General features: G+C 41.6%; 1 protein-coding gene and 1 long non-coding RNA gene across 3 annotated transcripts in view; one reads left to right on the forward strand and one right to left on the reverse strand.

Moving 5' to 3' along the window:
* Positions 1–22,031, reverse strand: part of LOC118388659 (ceramide synthase 1-like) — a 39,039-nt gene that overhangs the window by 14,346 nt on the left and 2,662 nt on the right. The gene's annotated exons all lie outside the window — the stretch shown is intronic.
* Positions 299–12,348, forward strand: LOC118388660 (uncharacterized). The gene is made up of 4 exons (XR_008146161.1): positions 299–825; positions 9,514–9,705; positions 10,763–11,033; positions 11,122–12,348. It is a non-coding gene; the product is annotated as an uncharacterized LOC118388660 (long non-coding RNA).

Consider the following 22,031-nt stretch of genomic DNA (forward strand, 5'->3'; position numbering starts at 1 on the left):
TCCAGCTAAGATGGCCATTTAGATGATAAAGACTTAAATGTTGCACTAGATCAGTAGCCTAAATACTTTAAAAATATTTTATTTTTCATAGCTACCTATGAAAAGGCCTGGATCAAACTTAAAAAGACAGGAGACGTTTGATCTGCAGATGGACTCAGACATGGATGAAGAAGAGTCAGGACCTGACAGTGGTAACACAGCGACAGCAGCACTACCCAAGGGGGATGATTTCATTATGAATACTATCCAGCGTGTTGAGGTGATGGAGAAAAAGTTACTCAACACAGATTTCCCGAAAAGTACTTATTTTGTATTTTGTTCAGAACAAATTCTTATTTACAATGATGGCCTACTCCGGCCAAATCCAGACAACGCTGGGCTAATTGTGCGCCACCCTACGGGACTCCCAATCACAGCCAGATGTGATACAGCCTGGATTTGAACCAGGTACTGTAATGATGCCTCTTGCACTGAGATGCATTGCCTTACACCGCTTGTTACGGATACCAGTATCCTCTGTGTGTGTGTGTGTGTGTGTGTGTGTGTGTGTGTGTCCTGTGTTCTTTTCTCTCCTTCTCCCCTCACAGGTGAAAATCATCACTCCCCAATCAGTCACCAATCCAATCATCAATCAGAAGACACACCTCCTCCTGTTTCCTACCCAATCACAGTTCCTTTCCCTTGGTTTAAAAATCCCATCAGTTGTTTGCTCAAGAGCTCAATCGCTCTGTAAATGCAATGTCTGTAGGTCTCTGTGTTTCACTCTCTCGTTGTGTATTAACCTCTCTTTTGTTTGAGCACCTCCATAGCACTTTGTCATCACCTGTGAGTATTGTTTTTGGTTATGGTGTTTAATGGTGGGAAAAGGGGGAACCAAGACAAGTCGCCCATGGGCATACACTACCCGTAGGTAAAACTTTGTTAAATACACTAGTTAGAACTGGGTGGACCACCCACTGTATTTTTGGTTAGTTAGCTGTTGTTAAAGTGGGCTAGTCTAGCTTAGGGGTGTTTTTGAATACTTATTGTTTCTTTCCTTGGGTCCAGCTCAGCCCCTTTTCCTGCTCCCCCCATTACCGTGTGTTTTACAATAAACCCTGAGTTTGACGGTAGATTTCAGTAGTTGTGGTTATTTCGTTCTCACTTTTACTTTGTCAAAATTATAATTTGCATGAGTTATGTTACGGGTTTCATTACCATCCCCCCCCCTAGACTGTCGGGCCAAAAGTGATTCGTCACACCGCTGCACCACAAAGTTTCCCTCACGGGGCCTGTGGAAAAGCCCTTCATTAACCCATATGGGCCCCACATGGAAATGTTGGCTCTGTAAATTGATAAAGGGCTATGACAGACATCTATTGACAGATATATGTAGTATACCCAAGTCCATTGAGGTTTGTCTGTTAGAGCACAAATTGTACATGTTGCTGTGGTTATTGTCCCAGTTTCATTCATTTTAATACATCCATGTGAGTGATTAATTTGCGTGCACTACTGATTTCCATAGAACAAGCTAATCAATTCCAGTCTTGAGTGACCGCTTGGTAGATATTGGTGCATGTGCACTTTAGAAGGTACTAATTTAGCAAAATAAAAGTTAATCTGAACACAAGAGTGACTGTGTACGTAGTAAATTTTATGTGCTTATTTTGGCATATTGTTTATGAATTTGGACATTTAAAAAGGGGGTTTTTAACACTTGGCCATAAATCAAATTGCCATGACAATTATTTTGTATTTAAGGAATATAAAATTGACCTTTTAACATTAATTTTCTTTAGAATTCTACCTTATCAGTAAACTATTGAATAAGCCCCAAAATGTGCTATATTTACAGATTTTTATGATAATGAAATCGTGAATATGTTTGTCCTGGCTACTAATTGTTTGCTCCTGGAGAGAAGTCGGTCCACTCGGTGTCACTAATACCGCTGTGAGACATCATCTTTGGATCATTTCAATTCGTCACTGTCATTTTGTAATGTCCTTCCATACATTTTCAATTGAAGGGCATTCAAGAGGTAGCTTAGCTTTAGTTTCTCACACTGAAATGAGTCTGCATATTGAGGGCCCAGTAGTAGGGCCAACTACTAGGCCTACATTTTTACTTGTTTGTGGAGGATAGCACTTTGTATTGTCAACTGACCGCCCTGAACCCCCAGCTCTGAGTCATTCTTCTCCATCTTGTTAAAGATTTATCCAGGGGATGGACAGTGCTCATCTATACAGTAACATAACAGCTTTATTTATGATTGTTTTATGTTAACAATATTGGCAATTGTTTACAGCCAGCTTGTGATCTGTGGTCATATGACCTAGCATTAAAGGGCTGCCCTACAAAACAAAAATACAAGCATTTTCTGATAGCTGTTGATGTCCTCTGCTGCTGTAGTTCTTTTCAGGTTAAAAAAGTATTGTCTTTCCCACTGGCTCAGTCAGAGTAATAGATGAGGGCTGTACCGCCCCTGGCAGGAAGCGCTTGTGTCATGAGCCCAGTTCAAAAGATGACCATGGAGTGACAGAGTAGGGATGTTAACGGTTAACTTTAGTTGCAGAAAATAACTTTCACCATCATGCTTATCAGTGTATAGGTTAATTTGGATAATTCTGTGGGATTAAATTAGTGTCAGAACTTAACAAATCTCATGCATAAAATAGGAACTGTCTTGGTTGACCGGAATTCATATTTTGCTGAAAATAGTCTTTTAATTTTTTTACATTTTTATTAACAAATCAACACAGGAAGTACATGTGTGGACACAAGTATATATAAATAATATAAAATGGACAATTGGGCTAGGGGGTACAGAATCACATTACACAAAGACCTTAAGGGACATACACTTAAAATTCTAACAGATTTTTTGTTAGTATTTAATAGTCTTAAAATAGTTTAATTTCTTTTTGTTTAAGGTAGGAAAATGTGTTTTTTTTATTGTAAATGTACATTTGTGAATATGAAATTTGGCCAAAAGAATAATAATTAATTACATACAAATATTTTAGCTTATTTCTATCATAGGTAAAGAATCCAAGCAGTACATCGCTCCACAATAGTAAGATTTTCATAAATGTGTTCAATTATAAACCTACTGATGTCTTGCCACAGATTCCTTACATGAATACAATGCCAAAAAGATGCAACACTGTTTCAGGGTGGTCATTACAAAAGGAGCAATTTCAGTTGATGTTTTCCTTAAACTTCTTCATATAGTGGTCGGCGGGATGATATTTATGAGTAATTTTAAAGGAAACTTAATTTTGTTAACAAGTAGATGTGTGTGGCAACATCCCAACTTTTTCCCAACAGATATTATCAATAAATCCATTCCAATAAGGAATGACATAAGGTACAACATCCTGCTGAAACAAGGGAATGGCATCTAAAACAATCTTTAGGTGTTACAGGGACCTTATAAAGTGATAAGAATTACTTAAAACTGAGTAAAAGACCCTCTGCATTTACCAGTTGGCTCACCAATAGGATATCTCGGAACCAATATTCTAAAAACAAAGAGTTATTTTTATACAATATCCCGATTATTCCATATATAATATCTGTGTGGAGAACTTATGCTTATAAATTAAGGACCATGACAAGAACCTGCCAATGACAAGCAGAAAGTTTCACTGGAACTTTGCAAACCAACATTAAGTTAAGGCCACCAAAAGTAGAGAAGACATGATGAGGAATAAAGTTCCACATAGAAGTGGGTCTTAGGAATTGTTTTATCCAATTGAGCATAAGTATTATTTAGGGTAGTAAAGTCCAGAAAATTCAGCCCACCATTCTCATACGTGTTCATTACAACAATTTTCCAAATGTAATGGGTAAGGTTTCTCCACAGAAAGACCAGATGCTTTCCAACTAACTTCTTATTTTACTGTCAAGATATAAAGATAGAGCACCATATGTTAGTCCAGAGATACCTTCAGCCCTGGTTATTAGGACTCTTCCTTTAAAGATAAGTCCCTCTGTAGCCATTGATTTATCTTCTTCTGGGATTTTTTAATAAGAGGGTTCAAATTTAGCAAATCTCTAGACTCCTGATCCTTTGTAATGGTTATGCCTAAATATGTAAGTTCTTCTTTTACTGGAATATCATATGAAGGTGTCACACAATCTTTAAGAGCCATGAGTTCACATTTATTAATGTTAAGATAGACTAGATACTTTGGAAAAGGATTGTATCACATTGATCGATATGGGAATTTGGTTAGCATCTTTCAGAAAAAGTGTAGGATCATCAGCCAGCTGGCTTATTTCTTTACCAGATTTGGAAAAAGATTTGGACTATTATTTAAAGAATTTGTAAGAAGTTGGGTGATTTAATAAAAACAGGTACGGAGAGATAGGACAACCTTGCCTAATTCCTCTCTTTAACTCAAATCTAGGTGAGGTGCCATATTTCAATTTGATAGAGCTGTTACCATTTGTTTAGTCTTAATATCCTTACAGAAAAAATCCCCAAAGCCAAGTCTCAAGGGAGTGGAAGAGGAACTGATGCTCTACTGTGTCAAATGCTTCATAAAAATCTATAAATAATATGAAGCTATCCTCGGATATTAGGTCTGAGTAGTCAAGAATGTCTAATACTAGTCTGACATGGTTAGAAATGTGTCTGTTCCTCATAAAGCAAGACTGTTTCATCAATGATTGCATCCAGGACTTCTTTAATTATTTTTGCAAGTAGTAAGGCTACTAACTTAGTCATTATAAGACAAACTGGACGGCAGTTATCGATGAGCAGCACTTATTTTTTAGGCTTGCTGAAAATAGTCGTGTACAGTGAGATTATAGAGCGAGCCACGACCAAAATAGAGCGTAGATTCGTTGCTAGGCAACACAGACGCAGGCCGTAGGGAGCAGCACTGGGAGAGAGAAACAGCATGAAGCACTTAATAGCTGCTAGGCTTGCCACCCAAAAAGTTTCACAGCACTTCTCTCCTGTTCTACTGATTTTCATATGAACTTTCTTTCATTGTCTAGAAGCCAAAGGCACAATCCTAGTCATACTAACAACCCATTCTAGTTGCGTATTTACGTCGGGAGTGTGCCAGAGCGCAGAATAACTAATGAATTTATGAACGCTAAACACCCGTTGAATATGGCCGGTATCAGCAAACGTCGGCAAAAAAAGTAATTAAATTGTTGCCAATGTAACAGTTACGCTCTGGATAACATGAAAACAGCCTAAGAAGCTCTGCTCGGTTGAGTGAGGTGTTCTGTCATTTGTGTCTGGAATTGAGATGATGGCCCTCAACCAATCATGCTATTTTGTTTTGTTTTTTTCGCTTTTTTTCTTTTTTCGCCTGGTTCGTAACTTGTTTTGTACATAATGTTGCTGCTACCTTCTCCTATGACCGATAGGAGCTTCTAAACATCAGAACTGGGATTGCTCACCTCAAACTGGACGAAGAGTTTTTCTTCAATGAGTCGGACGCGAGGGATACACTGACACCCGACCAGGCCTCGATCCCAGTGAGTCGCTGGAGGAAACTTAGATTTCGAGGCAAAAGATCAGAGTTCTTTGTGAGGACCAAGCGACGAGTGGCTAATCTGCCCTTGCCCTCCGTTCTGCTAGCTAACGTTCAAACACTAGAAAATTAATGGGATGAGCTGAAAGCACTGATATCCTACCAACAGGACATTAAAAACTGTAATATTTTATGCTTCACTGAGTCGTGGATGAACGACGACACTAAGAACATAGAGCTGGCGGGTTGTACACTCTATCGACAAGACAGAACAGCAGCCTCTGGTAAAACACAGGGTGGGGGCCTATGCATTTATGTAAACAGTTGGTGCATGATATCTACGGAAGTCTCAAAGTTTTGCTCGCCTGAGGTGGAGTATCTTATGATAAGCTGCAGACTGTTACGGAGTCTAGTTGATAGATAATTGTCTAGCCGGACTTCGCGTGTAGGCTATTGAACTTGACATTGGTGTCTCATCCAACATATCATACTGAAACACAGAACTCACTATTTACACAGAGTTTTTTTTATTTTTGTAGCTGTCTATATACCACCACAGAGCGAGATTGGAACTAAATCCGTACTGAATGAGCTGTATTCCGCCATAAAATGTTAATCCAGAGGCAGCGTTCCTAGTGGCCGTGCCTTTAATGCAAGGAAACTTAAACAGTTTTACCAAATTTCTATCAACATGTTAAACAACATGTTAAACATGTTAAATGTACAACGAGGTAAAAAATTAAAAAAAATCCCGCTATGCCATCCGACGAACCATCCGACGAACCATCAAACAGGCAAAGTGTCAATACAGGACTAAGATCCAATCGTACTACACCGGCTCCGACGCTCGTCGGATGTGGCAGGACTTGCAAACTATTACAGAAGCACAGCCGAGAGCTGCCCAGTGACACGAGCCTACCAGACGAGCTAAATAACTCATATGCTTGCTTCGAGGCAAACACTGAAACATTCATTAGAGCATCAACTGTACTGGATGACTGTGTGATCACGCTCTCCCGCAGCCGATGTGCGTAAGACCTTTAAACAGGTGAACATTCACAAGGCCGCTGGGCCAGATGGATTACCAGGACGTGTACTCCGAGCATGCGCTGACCAACTGGCAAGTGTCTTCACTTCACTTTCAACCTCTCACTCATGACTGCACGGCCAGGCACAACTCCAACACCATCATTAAATTTGCTGATGACACAGTGTCACCCCTGAGGGGCCCCCATGTTGAGGATCAGTGTGGCGGATGTGTTATCTACGCTTACCACCTGGGGCCAGCAAAGCAGGAAGTCTAGGGTCCAGTTGCAGAGGGAGCTGTTTAGTCCCAGGGTCCTTAGCTTTGTAATGAGTTTGAGGACACTATGGTGTTGTACCTGCAGGATAGAACAGCAATGTCTGGTAAGACAAGTGGCAGGGGACTATGTATTTCTGTAAATAACAGATGGTGCATGATATCTAAGGAAGTCTTGAGCTTATGCTCGCCTGAGGTAGAGTATCTCATGATAACCTGTAGACCACACTATCTAGAGTTTTAATCTGTATTTTTCGTAGCTGTTTACATTCAACCACAGACTGAGGTTGGCACAAAGACAGCATTGAATGACCTGTATTACGCCATAAGCAAAAAATAACACGCTCACCCAGAGGCAGTGCTCCTAGTAGCTGGGGACTTTAATGCAGGGAAACTTAAATCTGTTTTACCAAATTTCTATCAGCATGTTAAATGTACAACCAGAGGGGGGAAAACTCTGGACCACCTTTACTCCACACAGAGACTCATACAAAGCCAGGGCTCTACAGTACGAGTATTTCACTCACATTTGCGCCTAAAAATAGATATGTGCGAAAATAATTTACGAGCACAGTGTGTGAGTAAAGATTACAGTTCACCGTAATCTATTTTTCCCCCGCTGGTAATTGTTTAAAAATTACAAGTCTCACATTCCACATGCGGCATGCACCAACCACAGAGTTGTATGTGATGACGCAGTCCAGTCAGAGTGAGAGAAAGGTGAACAACACTGGAAAAAGGTATCGGTATAAGCTATAAGTTAAAGTGCAAACATCGCTAAAAATGAAGCCCATTCAATTTTATTTTAAGCGAAAATGTGACGAGGAGAAAGAGGAATCTGGTGAGGGGGATTCGCAAGGTTTCAAATAATAACGCCTCTTCACAAGGTTTATCCGAGGCGGCAAACGTTGACATGGCGGCTAACTTTAGGGATGCTGAGAACAACGTTGGTGAAGATAACGGGTCCCCCGCTGTCACTTCAACGTCCCCTGTAGCCGGCGGAGGAATAATATATACAGTTGAGGTCTGAAGTTTACGTACACTTAGGTTGGAGTCATTAACTCGTTTTTCAACCACTCCACAAATGTCTTGTTAATTAACAAACTATAGTTTTGTTAAGTTGGTTAGGACATCTACTTTGTGCATGACACAAAATGTTTAGACAGATCATTTCACTTATTATTCACTGTATCACTAAGTTGACTTTGCCTTTAAACAGCTTGGAAAATTCCAGAAAATTATGTCATGGCTTTAGAAGCTTCCGATAGGCTAATTGACATAATTTGAGTCAATTGGAGCTGTCTGTACCTGTGGATATATTTCAAGACCTACCTTCAAACTCAATGCCTCTTTACTTGACATCATGGGAAACCAAAAGCAATTGGCTAAGATCTCAGAAAAAAATTGTAGTCCTCCACAAGTCTGGTTCATCCTTGGGAGCAATTTCCAAACGCATGAAGGTACCACATTCATCTGTATAAACACCATGGGACCACGCAGCCGTCATAACGCTTAGGACAAAGACACGTTCTGTCCAATCCCAGAACAACAGCAAAGGACCTTGTGAAGATGCTGGAGGAAATGGGTACAGAAGTATCTATATCCACAGTAAAACAAGTCCTGTATCGACATAACCTGAAGGCCGCTCAGTAAGGAAGAAGCCACTGCTCCAAAACCACCATAAAAGCCAGACTTTGGAGAAATGTCCTCTGGTCTGATGAAACAAAAATAGAACTGTTTGGCCATAATGGCCATTGTTATGTTTGGAGGAAAAATTAGGAGGCTTGCAAGCCTAAGAACACCATCCCAACCGTGAAGCACGGGGGTGGCAGCATCATGTTGTGGGGGTGCTTTGCTGCAGGAAGGACTGGTGCACTTCACAAAATAGATGGAATCATGAGGTAGGAAAATTGTGGATATATTGAAGCAACATCTCAAGACATCAGTCAGGTAGTTTAAGCTTGGTCGCAAATGGGTCTTCCAAATGGACAATGACCCCAAACATGCTTTCAAAGTTGTAGCAAAATGGCTTAAGGACAACAAAGTCAAGGTATTGGAGTGGCCATCACAAAGCCTTTACCTCAATCTCATAGAATATTTGTGGGCAGAACTGAAAAAGCGTGTGCGAACAAGGAGGCCTACAAATTTGACTAATTTACACCAGCTCTGTCAGGACGAATGGGCCAAAATTCACCCGACTTATTGTGGGAAGCTTGTTGAAGGCTACCTGAAACGTTTGACCCAAGTTAAACAATTTAAAGGCAATGCTACCAAATACTAATTGAATGTCAGTAAAATTCTGACCCACTGGGAATGTGATGAAAGAAATAAAAGCTGAAATAAATTATCTGTACTATTATGACATTTCACATTCTTAAAATAAAGTAGTGATCCTAACTGACCTAAGACAATGATCTTTTACTAGGATTAAATGTCAGGAATTGTGAAACTGAGTTTAAATGTATTTGGCTAAGGTGAATGTAAACTTCTGACTTCAACTGTACATTCAAAGCAAATTGGCTCAATGTTCCCATGGCTAGAGTTAGAAAACAACGTCATGTTCTGCAAATATTGTAGAGGGCAATCTCCTGGTCGAACAACAGCCAAGCATGGGAGTGCTCAAGGGTCTAAGTCTCTTCATAGGCTTTATTCTTGTGTAAAGTGTCATTATTCGTAAGGCGATAGCATTTAGTTTGTCAGAAATACTTTATCATTTTTTTTTTTTGTCATTCGAGGTGTTTTGGATGCCACAAAGGATGCATTTTCTTGCTGTTTGCCCAGAGGAGGATGGAGGGTCATGGATGAAGAAGTATCTCCTTCTGGGCAGATGGTGCCTCTGTGAACATGGGCTACCGTGGGGGAGTGATTGCCCACCTGCAGAGAGAGGCAGGGGGGCATATATTCCCAATCCACTGTATGCCAAATAGGTTTGTAACTAATACATTCTCTATGATTTTATTTTATTTGTTAGCAGAGAATGTTAGTGTGTGTGTCTGTCTGTGTGCATGTGCTGGAATGGTAAATACCACAGAATTATAGTTTTCTATTGGCACAAGAGACGGTGAATTGTTTGGAAGATTCTGTTATGACTTTCACAGGCTAGAGCTGGCAATACTGACCATTCAGAAGAAAGAGCCAAAGGTTTCTGTCGTGTACAATCTTCTGAATCTGATATGGAACGTACCACTTCAGCGGAAAATCCAAACGAGAGCTCTATGTTTTCGGGCAAGAGCTTGGTGTGGATATTTGCACACCGTCTAGTGTCAAGGGAACTCGCTGGATCCCCCATATCCACAGAGCCCTCAAAGTATTACTGTGGCATGGACAAGACAAGGACCTTGCCACTGACGAAGGCCAGTGCTCTGTTGTTCTGCAGCACCTAGCCGTAGCATCAAGAACAGCGGAAGTTCAATGGAGGGCAAAGAAGGTCCATTTTACACAGGAAATGTAATACCACACTAGTTTTAAAAATTAGGTTCAAGACTCTTTCAGAATCAAGTAGGTGACAGTTTATTTATTCACTACTTAACAGATAAAGTGGGAAATGGAGAATGCACTCTTGTGCATTCTGTCCTTTCCCTCAGACATGTTTGAGGAGCTATCCTCACTTAGCCTCACCCTGAAAAGGAATGACCTGATCCTCCCCCAAGTCAGTTGAGGAAGACGGTGACCAGACTGGAAGCACTAAAGCTTAGGGCAAAGGCAGGAGGCATGCTGGAGAAGATCCAGACCATGCTTGCTCAGCAGCAGGGTGATGAGAGGAGATTCGAGGTGTTAGGATGAGAGCTTGTTAGGATGTAAGAGAAATCGAGGATTAAAATCAATGATTAAGACAGATTCTCTGTGAGAATCAATATATTCGTTGCCCAATAGAACAATTTGAGAGTAAGGAGGGAAATGCAGTGGAGAAGTCTTTAAATATGTTTTATGGGAGACCGACAAATGGCCAGACATTTCATTGTGTGTGTGTTATTTCTGTTAAAGGGAATAACACTGAAGGGGAATCTGAAAGGCATCACGGACCTCACCAATCCCCAGCTGAAGCAGCAAGTGTAGGTGGCCATCAACATGGGCGTGGATGATCTCAAAGCCAGGTTTGGTAGTTTGCTGAAGGATGAGGGTGTCCAGATCCCAGTGGAGTCTTTCAGAGTGCTAAACCCTGACGCATGGCCAGAAGACCAGGCCAGCCTTCTCACCTTTGGCGATGATGGTGTGTGTTGTAGACCTGCTGATGCATTTCAAGGAGCCTCTAGAGGTAAGAATTTATTTGACACTGCATTGCCATATGAGACAATGTTATGACTGCATATTTTCAAACTCACTTGCTCTGTCCAATCCTGCAGATCGGGGTGCAACATGGCTGCAATCCAGGATGAGTGGCAGGGGCTGAAAATCCTGGTCAGCCACAATTTCAAGGACACATCCTACAGTGGCCTGTGGGAGACCATGTTAACAAAGGACCCCTACAGGCACGATTACAAAGTAGACTAACAGTCCTGAGGGGCTATGTATGGTATCCTTCTATAGTTGGTTTTGATAAGTTAGTGGTAAGAGTTTAAATGAAATGTAAAGTTATCATCTTTTCCCTAGAACATACTGGAGTTGGTGCAGCTTATACTGGTGCTGCCCATTTCAGCCGCCCAGTGTGAGCGGGGCTTCTGTGCAGAACCGGATTAAGAGTTCGACAAGAAGCTGCCTTGGTGTCTCCACCAACGAAGACCTGATGAGGAGCAGCCTGGAGGGGTCTTCTGTCGAGGAGTTGGATCCCACTCCTGCCGTGGACCGCTGCCTGACCTCTAAGCGTGCCAGACGGCCAACATACAAAAGCAGCTGGACAACTGATATCCTTTGCATCTAGTAGGCATGGGTCAATGTGTGATTTTGGTGGTATGTGCTGTTGCACAGATGTTTGTCCCTTAGTACACGCTCACACACAGAGTATAAATATGTTTGTTAATAAACTCTGTTACTTGAACATTGTTCACTGTGCTCCTACATTTTTCCATTTAGGAGCACATGTACTCCTTGGGGGATAAAGTTAGGGTCGAGCCCTGAAAGCTCGCCCTCCATTTGGCAAATCTGACCATAATTCTATTCTCTGGACTCCCTGCTTTTACACCCTACTCTCTGTTGGTATCATCTATGCATACTCACTTTAACTCTACCTACTTGCACATATTACCTCAACGAACCGGTGCCCCCGCACATTGACTCTGTACCGCTACCTCCCCTGTATATGGTCTCGTTATTGTTTTTTACTGCTGCTTTTTAATTACTTGTTACTTTTATCTCTTGTTCTTATCTGTATTTTTTTTAAACTGCGTTGTTGGTTCGGGGTTCGTAAGCATTTCACTGTAAGGTCTACCTACACCTGGTACTCCAGATTGCATTTACGAACACAAGTTTCTAATGGAGATGTTAAACTCTGTCACTTGAAACTGCTCGCATCAGGTGTGTCTTTAAGAACAGTGCTTTCCCACAATCAGCAATTTGGCAAATGTTTAAAAATTATGTATTACATTCATTACTTCATGAGAGTAGTTGCATGTTCAGTAATATGGGAGGATAGGTTCGCTATTGTCGCATGTTTTTTTTAAGTCTTAGTGAAAACATTTCCTTCCATGTATTTTCTGTTGGTCATGTAATTTTACTGTTTGAAACAAATTTAACTGATAATGGGGGTTGGTTAGTCGGCAACAATTGACTGAATGTTGCATCACTAAGTGAGAGTGGTTTGTCATTTCCTGCCATTTGCAGCAAGACAAATTAACTATTATTCACACAAGCTGTTCCGTTCTCCCTGTATGTGTGAGCATATGGGCATCATCCATAATGCAACAGGCATGAAATTGGCAACACTAAGAGGGTGCATAAAGCCAGGAGCCTGCGGTATATGAGGTCACTGTAATAACCACGTCACTGCCTGCCGGGCCAAGCCAGGCGGTCATATAGTAGGAACTAAAGGAGAGGCTAGCTGATTAGTGTTCATTTTATTAACGACGCTTAGACCGTATGACACTACAGGGATGAGCCAAGAACTATATAGACTCTCATCCACTGGGTAAATCTTTGACAAGCTGGAGGAGGCTTAGCGATGAGGTGGGGGGAGGACGAGGTCGAATGACAGTGGGTTCAGCTCAAACAAACCGGGTAGGGTCAGCTCAGCTGCCCTTGTGTTTGGGCTAACAGAGTAACACCTCGTTGTAAAACAGTCACTGTTACACCACAGAACAATGAGACATATTTCACCGGATGTATAAATGTGATGCATGCGCTTGTGGCGTTTCCATTCACTAGCAAATGATGGTAGTGAGAGGAAGCCAAGTAGCCGGCAGTGGGAGAAGATGGAAGCAGATGGATTTTGGCTGACATTCTGCACATTTTCTCATTGATGAAACATTTGATCTCAATACAGTTTTCTGTTTCCAAAACTAGAATCTGTTATGAACAGAGTGGACTAAGTTTTGTAGATTTTACCTTTGCCAAAGTTATACAAAATTGCATTGTTTAGAAGTGCATAGGTGAGTTATTGCAAACGCGCACTTCACATAGTAGGCGTTCCCTAATGGAAATATGCAGATGTATGCTACAACGAGCTAATAGGATCTCACTAGCTCATGCTGGGCTCTGCCCACCTCCTTGCTTGTTCTTCCCACTATGACTAATTTGTTCCCATTGGAAACAACAAACAAGCTGTGGTCTATCTTTGGTTACGCTCTCCCAGATGTGTAGCTCATGTGGGGCTAACTATCCTGTTGCTATGCTAACCAACAGGCTCTGGCAGAGGCTGGTCTAACAGGCTGACCACACGTTCGCGTCGCGTGTGTGAGCGTTGCAAAATAAATGTAGAAATCTATGTTATTCAATTATTGCAGCCACACTGCTCACGCGCGCCAACAAGCATCTGTGTTGCCAAGGGCTAAAATAGAAGTCCTTTCTATTTCTGACGCAGATCACGCTGCAAGTCCTGCCTCTCCCATCTCATTGGGTTATAGAAGCAGGTACCCACGTGCCATTTCCTCATTGGTTATAGCCACGTGGGTGACTGAAAGACGAACGAGGTCAGTGGTGGTAATGCACCTCATTTATGAAAGTTGCCAATCGCAATATAAAGTCAAGAGAAGAAAAAGCATGTAAGGAAGAGAGATGACTAGAAACGAATCGAATGACCGTTTTATGTGTGGATTAATTGGCGGAGTAGAGGACCTTGTGCATTTCTGGTAAAATAACAACTCAATATTTATATCCCAGGACCAATTTGCTAGCAACCGCAAGCTAGCTAAATAGGACAAATTAGCAAGTGCAAGCTAACTAGCCATAAATGTTTAATGTTTTTCGACCTGTCCCCAAATTAATATAATTGGTTCACAGTTTGTTTTGATATTTTAACCTGCGTATCGTGGGGACAAAATAAATGTATGCACGATGGTGCACACGCGCAGCCGGTTTGGGTTCCGTGTGACAGTGTTGCGAGAGGAAGGAGACGTGGAGGAGGAGACGGACAACAACACCAGGTGGAAATTACAGAAGAATTTGCTATTTTCCTACAATTATAAATGTGCGGATGTACACTAGCCCTTCAACTGCCTAACGAGAAACTTCCATGTAGGCCTAAATCCTGTTCAAAAACAACTGAAAAGTATTAAATTACGGTACTACCTTTTTAAAAAGCATGGAAAGTGGGGAAACTCCTTGTCAACAGGCTGGATATCTATTATATCCTACTACTAATGAATGGTCCCACCACAACTCTCTGACTCTGGGCTCTCCAGCGCTATGTTGTGCTGAGGAGACAATGAGCTCCGATTTCCTTTGCCCTCTCAATCGTATTGTCATAGAGTAGCCTTGTTGTTGGGGTTACAGAGCTCTGCCAAGTTTGACAGCCACAATGTGCTGTCTCTCTACAGAGGGACATGTTTTGTTGTTGTGGTCAAGGCTGTGCATTCTAGCTTGCCGGGGAAAGACAGTCGGTAAACACAAGTTATTTATAGGAGTTGTTTAGTGAATCATAATAAATTAGTTCCTGTCTGCTTCTTCATACGCTATTTTGTTAAAGCCAGTTATATAGAGACCGGCTACACTTAATCAATATTTATATGAGAGGATGTAAGGATCATCTCTTTAATTGAGGGCTGCTGGGACTTTTAATCAAGACAAATAGTTTTACTACACTACTACAGTTTGATAACAATAGTCGTTAAGCCTGTATGTGTGACTTGTCATGGCTCATGTCAGACGGTTTTAGAAATTAGAATAACCAGAAAGTAAGTTAGTCAGTAGGTAGTTGCCCCTAACCACTGATAAAGGGTCAGATTTGATTATTTTCCCATCCCCAAATGGTTTACATTAGGATCTGATCCAAGACCTGTGGTTGACGGGGCCTTCTACATCAAGTGGTTTTGAAACATAGCCCAATGCTGATAAGCCCTAAAACCAGGCTAACAATGTCAAGTACATGTATTTGCTGCGAGCGGGAGACAGGAATTCATAAGAGGGGTTATGAACTGCTGCTGAGTGCGTTTCAGTTAGGCTTGGCACGTTTGCCCGGATCCTGAGAGGCTGTGGCTGTGGAGAAGCAGGCAGGCAGGCCATGTATCAGTGCCGAAATTGGCCCCGTTAATAAGAGCTGGGTGTGCTGCACCAGCTTAGCCGAGCCCTGGCCCCAGTTGCAGCACTATAGCAGCAGGAAGTGGAAGTCAGGCATCGTGCACTTTCACACCCACACTCACTAGTAAATATACAGACAGTCAAGGCAGACACGCACACACCCGCACACAATCATACACTGACCTCCTTGTCATATAGGCAGGTGTATAGCAATAAAATAACAGTACCACCAAGTGTAAGTGTTAGTTAATCATAAACAGCATCCCGATGTTATACACAAGGCAAACACTGATACAGAGAGCCTTTAGGGCCCTACAGTTTATTGTCTGAGCCCAAGTCTTCTAAGCCGACACCTCTGCCCTCGGTGCAGTGCAGTGACCGAGTTAAGACAGTGTAATAACAACAGTAACTACAAAGCCGGAAGGTGACTGACCGCTCTGAGCCATCTGCCAATCAGAGCTCAACAGTGTGCGTCTATATCCTCCAAATAGAAAGTCCTTAAAAAAGGTGTTTTTCACAGTAAAGTCAGAGAGGCCATCTTATGTGAAGACATGTACGACATGACCACAATGTCAGACACAATATCATACTCTCAGGGTCAGGAGTTTTTTCCTGACCATGTGCACAGGAAGGAAAAAAAAGTCCTAGTCCTAGTCTATAGGTAACTAGTGCCTGGAGTTTTTACAGTGTGGTCGGTCGGGGGTTTGTTGTATTAGAGAGACTATTGTTGCTGCATGAGGGGCAGTCAGTCAGTCAGTCCGTCAGTGGGTTCACTGTAGGTCCTGTCTCTCTCTACTCCCCCTCCATCTCAGACGCTTCTTTATATACCCATGCTGCCACAGAGACAGAGGTTGTGGGAATAGTCCCCTGATAGCTTCAAATATTTAAGGGAGTAGTAGAACAGGAGCACCCAGGAGATTTCAAAAAGCCTTGTGTTTTATTTATGGTGTCCCTTAATTCTACGAGAGGCTGAAGTTGTTGGGCTATCTTGGAGTACACATTCCTCAGATGAAAGCTAGATAGTTTAGCCTCAATGCGTCACTGGATGCTAATTTTCGTTAACATCATTTACATCCCTTGGCATTTCTCAATCACTGTTTGGGTGCTTCTTACGCAACACGCACAAAACACGTCATTCGAGAAATACCCCGATAGTGTTGCATCAGATTGTACTAGTGTAATTAATTGTGAAAGGCCCGGCCAGTTCTCATCCAGGGTCTGTCCATAGTAGTTGTGACTAAAAGGAAAAAGCTGCACATTCCCTGACCACATCTGAGCCAACATATGGGGCCTATGATATAGCATTTAGCTTTACTCCTAACCCAGCCAAATGTCCAAATTAATAATGAGCTGTGAGCCACATCTGTTGGAACGGACATTGGAGCACCACCCAGTCAACCCCAACAGTGCGAGAGACAGGGGCGCCATGGCAGGGTATGGCAGTCGTCATAACCTCGCTCAACACCAAAATCATTCAAATTCCGATTAAAGGCAAATGCAGTTTAGCGGGATTCGCGGGCTGGCGTTTCGGACCATGCAGACGCTTGGAAGCGAGAACGAAGGCTGTTTGTATGGCTGGCTGTTTTTTTGGAGAACACATCGACGTAGCTGCAGGGAACAACTTGGCTTTTTCTCAAAACAGTGCAGTGGTAAAGTTGGCTGTAGTAGATGGCTTTGGCAACTGCTGTTTGACTTGACATCAGGGCTCAACATTAACGCTTGTCCTCTTGTCCGGGGCAAGTTTAAAAAAAAAATGTTGGACAAGAAGAATATAGATTTCACACTAAAATCACAATATCAAACAATTACACCGATCAGAATTGTATCAAAGGCCAACATTTGTGTCACGTTCTGACCATAGTTCTGTTATTTTATTCTTTGTTTTAGTATGGTCAGGGCGTGAGTTGGGGTGGGCAGTCTGTTGGTTTTTCTATGTTGGTTTTTGTGTTCGGCCTAGTATGGTTCTCAATCAGAGGCAGGTGTCGTTAGTTGTCTCTGATTGAGAATCATACTTAGGTTTCCGTGTGAGTGTTTGGGCCACACGGTACTGTTTCGGTTTTGTAAATTCACGTCATCGTTTATTGTTTTGATTCAGTGTTCAGTGCTTTCTTTAATTAAAATCATCATGAACACTTAACACGCTGCACCTTGGTCCTCCTCACCTTCTTCCCAAGACAGCCGTTACAATTTCAATAATATTCAAATATATTTTTCATGTACATACAGTGGCTTGCGAAAGTATTCACCTCCCTTGGCATTTTTCCTATTCTGTTTCCTTCCAGCCTGGAATTAAAATAGATTTTTGGGGGGTTTGTATCATTTGATTTACACAACATGCCTACCACATTGAAGATGCAAAATATTTTTTATTGTGAAACAAACAAGAAATAAGACAAAAAAATTAAAACTTGAGTGTGCATAACTATTCACCCCCCGCAAAGTCAATACTTTGTCGAGCCACCTTTTGCAGCAATTACAACTGCAAGTCTCTTGGGATATGTCTCATTCTTCAAGGCAAAACTGATCCAGCTCCTTCAAGTTGGATGGGTTCTGCTGGTGTACAGCAATCTTTAAATCATACCACAGATTCTCAATTTGGATGGAGGTCTAGGCTTTGACTAGGCCATTCCAAGGCATTTAAATGTTTACCCTTAAACCACTTGAGTGTTGCATTGTCCTGCTGGAAGGTGAACCTGTCCCAGTCTCAAATCTCTGGAAGACTGAAACAGGTTTCCCTCAAGAAGTTCCCTGTATTTAGCGCCATCCATCATTCCTTAAATTCTGACCAGTTTCCCCGTCCCTGCCGATGGAAAAACATCCCCACGGCATGATGCTGCCACCACCATGCTTCACTGTGGGGATGGTGTTCTCAAGGTGATGAGAGGTGTTGGGTTTGTGCCAGACATAGCGTTTTCCTTGATAACCAAAAAGCTCAATTTTAGTCTCATCTGACCAGAGTACCTTCTTACATATGTTTGAGGAGGCTCCCACATGCCTTTTGGCGAACACCAAACGTGTTTGCTTATTTTTTTTCTTTAAGCAATGGCATTTTTCTGGCCACTTCCGTTAAGCCCAGCTCTGGAGTGTACAGCTAAAAGTGGTCCTGTGGACAGATACTCCAATCTACGGTGTGGAGCTTTGCAGCTCCTTCAGGGTTATCTTTGGTCTCTTTGTTGCCCCTCTGATTAATGCCCTTCTTGCCTGGTCCGTGAGTTTTGGTGGGCAGCCCTCTCTTGGCAGGTTTGTTGTGGTGCCATATTCTTTCCATTTTTTAATAATGGATTTAATGGTTCTCTGTGGGATGTTCAGAGTTTCTGATATTTTTTTATAACCCAACCCTGATCTGTAGAGCTCCTTGGTCTTCATGGTGCCGCTTGCTTAGTGGTGTTGCAGACCCTGGGGACTTTCAGAACAGGTGTATATATACTGAGATCATGTGACAGGTCAAGTGACAGGTTGCACCAGATCTTATTTAGGTGCTTCATGGCAAAGGGGTGAATACGCATCACTTTTCCGTTTTTGAATTTGTTTGAAACCAGTTCTTTTTTTCATTTCACTTCACCAATTTGGACTATTTTGTCCATTACATGAAATCCAAATAAAAATCAATTTATATTTCAGGTCTTAATGCCAAACTTTAATATAGCCTAAACTTTAATATAGTCATGTTTGACAAATTATAATGAAGTTTAATTAACATTAACGACGAAATGCTTTATTCTGTCGACATACTTGAGGCACAGTTCGTGCAGATCAAATGGTCACGTGACCTGAGAGTGAAGGAAGGTGCCTGTTGCGCACAGCACATCACCCACCTTGAATCTGAGCGGAGGCAGCCAGCATTTAGGAACTATTTAACCATAAACATAATTGTTTAAAACTAGGACGTTTGATGTCATTTTATGATGCATGTCTTACCTTGTTTCAAAGTAGCCTAGCTTAGTGAACAATAAAACATTCTATTAATTTCATATCATTGGAACCAGCATGTATTGCATGTTCTATTGGTTTACAAATCAACGTTATTTTACTGTCCAGCAACCAAATGCCCCTCCAAGTCATATTAGTAGGGACGTCAAACGATCAGGCTGCTGCATAGACACTATGGAGAGGCTAGTCTAGAGTACCCGGTTAAATTGTGTTTGAGAGCATTTTTTTACTCTGTAAATGGTTAAATGAGTGTGAAATTGTTTGAGTGGGCAACATATACTATCACTTTAAATTGACATAGAATTATTTTGCCATATTAAAGTATTGTATATTCCACTAATTTCCCTGGAAATTGGACCGTTTCTGTTACTACCTTACACAAACTTACATTTTCACCTCAAAGAATTGAGTGAAATTACACATCCTTTTTACCTCAGATTGGTGATATGATTATAAAGGTTTATAGTCATCGTGATGACATAAGACTGATTGCTTAAAATAGATCTTTGTTTTGTTACTGTTGATTTTGTCACACGCTGGGATGCGCAGGACTTATGAAATGGCACAACAAATTTGATGCGGTCTCTCTATAAAAGTCACTGGCCACACACCAAGACATGGATTTGACAAACAATCACTTAAAAAGCAGCCAACTGTTTACACTGTTGATATCCTATGCCTCATCATGATTAATTTAAGTCAGGGATGGGCAACTGGTGGCCACCCCTATTTTCTTTTTACTCAGTCGGGGTCTCAACTTACTGTTGCGAGTTAGAATAGTAGAATACACAAGGTGAATTCAAAATGTCGTTGTGCATCAGCAGTTTTTATTTTGTTATGTCAGTCACTGATAGTCACTCAATTAGCCCATGACAGCTAACATATTTTAGATTGCTAAATTGACTGGCCGCTAAACTATCTAAAGTGATCATGGTCAAATTACTGGATGAGGGATCCCCAATGATTTTGATAGTCAGTCTCACTCATATCATATCAAAAACAGCAAACATTTCTCTCCATCCCATGGCAAAATGTGTAGAATTGCAGGAAACCTGCTTTAAACTGCAACAAGTCCTCATTTAACCAACGATGTGTAGGTTATTTCAAGTTTCCGTGTAGCCTTTGAATAGTGTTAGTTTAAAACGTGCTACACTCCAAAACGTTTGCCCCCTGTTCTATTGATTTCAGCATGACACCGATGGAAGTGATTAACCAAAAAGTGTTGCGCTACACTTACCACGTTGGCGACCCACTTGAATCGAAATGCATCACTTCAAAATGTAGCTAGATGTCTTCTACAAACTGTCCTCCAACCAGTGATGTAAAAATGATTCTATATTCTGTGTGGTTATTGAGCGGTGTTAGTTTTAACAGGACACGCAACCTCATCTCCCCCTACCGAGCTTTCAAACGTGATAATCGATATACATCGATATATATATAATCGATATACAGTGCATCTGGAAAGTATTCAGATCCCTTGACTTTTTCCACATTTTGTTATGTTACAGCCTTGTTCTAAAATTGATTAAATAATATTTTCCCCTCATCAATCTACACACAATAACCCATAATGACAAAGCAATGTACAGGTTTTTAGAAATGTTTGCAAATGTATTAAAAACAAAATACAACTGAAGTATCACATTTACATAACTATTCAGACTCTTTACTCAGTACTTTGTTGTACAGCCTCGAGTCTTCTTGGGTATGACGCTTCAAGCCTGGCACACCTGTATTTGGGGAATTTATCCCATTCTTCTCTGCAGATCCTCTCAAGCGCTGTCAGGTTGGATGGGGACCATCAATGCACAACTATTTTCAGTCTCTCCAGTGATGTTTCGATCGGGTTCAAGGCCGGGCTCTGGTTGGGCCACTCAAGGACATTCAGAGACTTGTCCCGAAGCCACTCCTCCATTGTCTTGGCTGTGTGCTTAAGGCTGTTGTCCTGTTGGAAGGTGAACCTTCACCCCATTCTAAGGTCCTGAGCAGGTTTTCATCAAGGATCTCTCTGTACTTTGCTCCGTTCTTCTTTCCCTCGATCCTGACTAGTCTCCAAGTCATTGCCGCTGAAAAACACCCCCACAGCATGATGCTGCCACCACCATGCTTCACTATAGGGATGATGCCAGGTTTTCTCCAGAACAAAAAGTTCAATATTGGTTTCATCAAACAAGAGAATCTTATTTCTCATGTTGTGAGAGTCCTTTAGGTGCCTTTTGGTAAACTCCAATCAGCCTTGTCACGTGTATTTTACTGAGGAGAGGCTTCCGTCTGGCCACTCTACCATAAAGGCCTGATTAGTAGAGTGCTGCAGAGATGGTTGTCCTTCTGGAAGGTTCTCCCATCTCCATAAAGGAACTCTGTCAGAGTGACCATCGGGTTCTCGGTCACCTCCCTAACCAAGGCCCTTCTCCCCCGATTGCTCAGTTTGCAGGGCGGCCAGCTCTAGGAACAGTCTTGATTTTTCCAAACTGGAAACAGGATGCACCTGTGCTCGATTTCGAGTCTCGTAGCAAAGGGTCTGAATATTTATGTAAATAAGGTATCTGGTTTTTTTTTAAGTAATAATTTTTCTGAAAAACCTGTTTTCGCTCTGTCAGTGTGGGATATTGTGTGTAGATTGGTGAAAAACATTTATTTAATCAATTTTAGAATAAGGCTGTAACATAACAAAATGTGGAAAAAGTCAAAGGGTCTGAATACAAAACCCCTT

This window comes from Oncorhynchus keta, chromosome 1 (genome assembly GCF_023373465.1).
Source record: "Oncorhynchus keta strain PuntledgeMale-10-30-2019 chromosome 1, Oket_V2, whole genome shotgun sequence".
Lineage (NCBI taxonomy): Eukaryota > Metazoa > Chordata > Actinopteri > Salmoniformes > Salmonidae > Oncorhynchus > Oncorhynchus keta.